The sequence below is a fragment of the Belonocnema kinseyi genome, chromosome 9, assembly GCF_010883055.1.
Source record: "Belonocnema kinseyi isolate 2016_QV_RU_SX_M_011 chromosome 9, B_treatae_v1, whole genome shotgun sequence".
Taxonomy (NCBI): Eukaryota; Metazoa; Arthropoda; class Insecta; order Hymenoptera; family Cynipidae; genus Belonocnema; species Belonocnema kinseyi.
Genome location: NC_046665.1, coordinates 50,539,107 through 50,544,324, shown reverse-complemented (window position 1 = coordinate 50,544,324; position 5,218 = coordinate 50,539,107).

Here is a 5,218-nt window from a genome sequence, read left to right as displayed (position 1 = left end):
TGTTATACATATTTAATGAATGTTACAAAATATTAGTATAAAATAATAGAAGACACCAAGGGATGAGTTCTTTATCTGAAACTGTAATTAATCTTTTATAATGGGATTTCAACGAATTTTATATTTTTTGGTAGAAAATGAAATCGAACTATTTTATTCCAAATGAGCTTTTTTATTAAAAATTAATTTACACCTAAAATTAATGAATAGCATTTATTACAATTTTGTAACTCACGTTGATGATAATCATATTCTTTAAATAATGAACTTTGCATTTTTAGACCACAATTTTTATAAATCAATTAAGCACAATTTTTGAACGCACATTATAATAATCAATGACCTTATAGGTAGAAAAACACATGCAATAAGCTTGTTGCCACTTGGTAAACTCTTCCCTGAAAATCTTGGTTAAGTCTCCCCAATATTAGTTCATGCGTTCAATGTCATAAAACTTTTAGTAATAACTGTTTCATTATTCCGATTTATACAAAATAATTACAAAATTACAATACTCTGTAATGAATAACGCCATATATGATTACTGTACGAATTTTGATTACAAGAATAGGTAAATCCTTACAAAGTTGGAAAAATTTAGATTATTAAACGCAAATTTCTGCTAATTGTCGAATATTAGGCTTCGTTAAGTCTCCCACTTTCCCTGCACTTTTCACATTTAAGTTTATGAAAAACATCAATATTTTCTTGAAAATTAAAATAGTAATTTTCATATTTCAAATTACATTGAAATTAATGAAATTTTGTATTAAAAATAACACTTTCAACAAATAAATACTTGAAAACTTATCATGTGGGGTGAAGGGGTTGTAAAAAATGTGGTTTTTGGTGATAGATGGAGGTTAAAGGTGTCATAACTGTTTTACAGAAAAATAGTCTTTTGAGATAGAAGTTTAAGAAGTGAGACAATATTTTTATTTCATAACTGACAATTCTTTATTTTTTTACAATTTTTTTTCAATTTGAAAATTCATAATTTTAGTTAAAAATTCATCTCTTTGGTTAAAAAATTTACTTTTTTTGGAATATTCCTTTTTTTCGGAAATAAATAAATTTTTTGTTGGAACAATGCATCTCTTGACAGCATCTGCATTTGTTGAAATTTCAAATATTACATTTTCTATAGAAAATCCATATGTGCAGGTTAAAAATTCAACTACTTTGTTGAAAATTTACATACTGGTTTTTCTTTTTGTTTTAAGATGTCCACCCCCGCCCCCCCCGAGAAAAAATGCTTCGACTTGAGTTCGACTTGGTTATGTCTTGAGTTCGTCTCCAAGGCATCGATGTCTGGCTGCGTTTCAAAACTGAGTGGAGACATAGGCCTTCGTCTTAAGTCGAGCCTTGTCTTGGCTAAGACGACGTTAACTCGACTCTAGACGAGCCTTGTCTTGGCTGAGATTATCGAATCTTTCTTGGCTCATAAATGAGATTAAAAGTGGTGAATGAAAAATATGTAATTATTAAATTAGTTATTTTTCATTTAAAAATTCAGAATTGGTGGGTCTGAGCGAGTATAACCCTTAAAAATTTTCTTCAAAAAAATAAAAATTATAACTTTCTAGAAGGATCTCCTAAGCCGTTAGAAATATTAAAAACAAACCAATTTCTCGGTATCATCGTCAGAAAAGTATAAGTATAAGCTTGATGTTATAAATCGCACGTGTGGAGTCATAAGAATACGACTCAAGAGATAAATTCATATCTTCAAGACATAAAAACTTGTCTCCGAGACATAAATTACAGTCTGGCTCCGTCTCAAAACTGAGACATGCTCAAGTTGAACTTTTCGACTTCAGCATGTCTTGATTGGGGGCAATTTAAGTCGAACTCAAATCGAAGCATTTTTATTCGGGCCACTACGTTTTCATTGAGAATTCTTTTTTTTTAATGCAACCCTTTTTGGTTAAAGATTAATCTTTTTTGTTTGAAAATATGGCCATTCAGTTTTATTCTGTTGTAAATGCAAGTCTTTCATTAAAAAGCCAAATTTTTAAAAATAACCGTTTACACTGAAAATCAACAAGTTTAATTTTCAGTTTAAACAAATTAACAAATTTGCAACCAAATAGTTACTTTTTCATTCAGAAACATAAAATTTTAACAAAATAGTTAAACTTTTAAATAAGTAGATAAATCTTCAACCAAAAACTAAAAAATATGATTATTTTAAAACAACAACAGCTGAATTGAAGAAAAAAATGCATTTCAAGAAAATTAAAAGATTTTTAACCATAGATAGAATTCTATTATATTCTAAATACTTTTTATAATTTTTTTCTTGGCTTGAATGTTAATTTAGTTGAAAACAATTTACATCTGTATAAGGTTTCTTACCATTTATAATAATAAATTTCGTACAAACAGATTATCTGAAAAAGAACATAAAAGGAATAAAATAATAAAAAATATGATATAATTACATATATGTAACTGAAAAAATAATTTGTAAGCAAGTTTTTCGATTGAAAATTGTTTCATTAAATAAAAAATTGATGACAAAACTTTTTCGACTACATTTGTATTGTTTTCTCAATTGCACTTCTTTAAAATAAAATTATGTTTTAAGATTACTGCAAGATTTATCAATAGTTCTTAATAAAATTAAACAAAATTTAAGTTGAAAATAAGTCATTTTCATTTTTTATTAGTTCACAACTAAGACATAAATAAAAAATAATGCTTCCAATTGTAAAACTGCGTACCTACAAGATACTGCGTACTCTTCACAGATTTAATAAAACCCACTGATAAAGGCCACTATTGTGTGCTGAAACGTTTGAAATAACTTAATTAGTTTTAATTCACCTGAGTTTATTTATTTTGAAACATTTCTTTAATAGAAAATTAATCTTTTTGATTGAAAGTTCATCTTTTTTGATAAAACTTTTAAACACTTTTTATAATATTGTTCTTGCATTGAAAATTAATTTAGTTGAAAATTCTATTATTTGTTGTAGAAATTTTTTTAAATAGAAAATTAATCTTTTCCTTTAAAATGCGTCTTTTTTGTTAAAACTTTTACTATTTGGTGTCAATTTCATCTATTTTAATTAAAATTTGAGATCACCTGTGAAAATTTTTATTTTTTGTTTGAATATTAATTTTTATAAACTAAAAACTGAATTATTCTATTTTTGTTTAAAGTTTGATATTTTTAAATAAAACTTCATCTTTTTAGTTAAAAATTATTTTATGGGTGAAAACTTAATCTGTTTTTTTTTATTCTTTACATAGATGTACAAATTCGATTTTTTGTCTTAGATCGGAAAAAACGTCGTGCATAATTTACTATAACACAATTTAAATCGCTGAGAAATTCTGCTAAATATAATGTGTAGAACCTGCCTGATTTTAAGTAAATTTTATCTTATTTTAAATAATCTTATATTGCTGTACTTAGATTGAAAATTAATTTGGTTGGAAATTCTAATATTTGTTAAAAAATATGTTTTTAAATAGAAAATTAATCTGTTTGATTGAAAATTCATCTTTTTTGTTCAAACTTTTAATATTTGGTGTCGAAATCGCCTGTTTCGGTTAAAATTTTAAATAACCTGTAGAAAATTGCCCTTTTATCGATTGAATATTAACTTTTATATACTAAAAACTGCATTATTCTATTTTTGTTTAAAATTCGATATTTTTTATTGAAACTTGATCTTTTTTAGTTAAAAATAGAATTATTTGTTTGAAAATTCCCGTATTTTGTGGAAAATTTGTGTTTTTTGTTAAAAATATAAAACTTCTCCCTTGAAAATTCATCTTTTTGATTCATAATTCACCTATTTTTTTGTCAGTTCCTTTTTAGTTTGTCAAAAACTAATTTCTTGCCGATCATTGGGTGATTTTGTTTTTATAAAATAAAGATGAATTATTTGGCAAAATTGTCGGAAAATATGAAGACCCGATACATCCATAAAACTGAACATAATTCATTCAATCCCACATTTCTTAAACCATATATTATTAAAAAGCACATAAAACATTGGAAGCCTATATATTTTATGCAGCTGTTTTATGGTAAAGGTGAAGATTCTGATATTGAGTAAAGTTAGAGTAACATTGGTGTATTTTTAGTGATAAGTTAATGTTTTAGTTATTATTTGCATTCAATATAAACATTAGCATTAAGTATTATTCCTGTGATGCATGGAATTTGTTATAAAATTTCATTGCTGATATAAAATGCGGTAGCAACTTACTGAGATTTTGAGGTTAATATTACATTTATCAATTGAAGAGCGAACTGTTCGCAGTTAAAAAGTGTATCAAAAAGACGTATAATGAAAACATAAAAACCTATTTTTACATTCTCATTCCTGAGAATGTAATGTAATCGTCCAAATTTTCAATCTCTGGTTTTTAACGGATCTTTACGTTTCGGTACTCACAGAATCCAAAAACCATAAAATTTTATCTGTGTCTGTCTGTATGTATGGTTAGCTGAATGTTGTAGCCACGCTAACTTTTGAAGGATTTGTTCAATCGAGTCCGCTTTTGGTACACTTCTCAAGGTCCCCAAACTAAAGGCTAAGTTCGTTAATCAGATATTTCGAACCAAAATTTAAAAATTCAGAGCATTTTCAAAATTAAAAATTTTTTTTTAAATTTTATAAATTGTTGTCAAAGTTTCTTATAGATGGGTAAAAGACTTGCAAATTATCTTAATAAAATTTTTTATTTAGATCAAAACTAGAAAAGTTATATACATTTAAAAATTTGAAAATTTTCAAAAAATAGAAAAAATTATTTTTTTTATAGATCCAAAAATTTTCATGAGATACCAAATATATTTTAAAACTATTTCAGACGAATTATGGCCATGAGAATGTAACCGTTAAGGGCGCAGGTGCTTTGAGAACCTTCTTTAATTTCAAATTAAAAAAAAAGGTTCAGCTTCACTTTATGATTGTTGCTTATGAGGGGTTTGAATTACAGTATTTGAAATAATTTAATATATACCTATATATATATATATACCTATATATATATATATATATTGTTTGAAAGTAGTTTGTATTTCAGATACCTCAAATACAATTTTTGTGAAATACTGACCAGCTCTGCCATTAATGAACAAAAATGCAAGGGATGTTCTGATTAAACCATCACAGTAGGAAATGACATATACAAGTCACACACACACACGTATTCATACATTCTCATAGCGTGCCCTAGGCGCGCGACTGTTCTT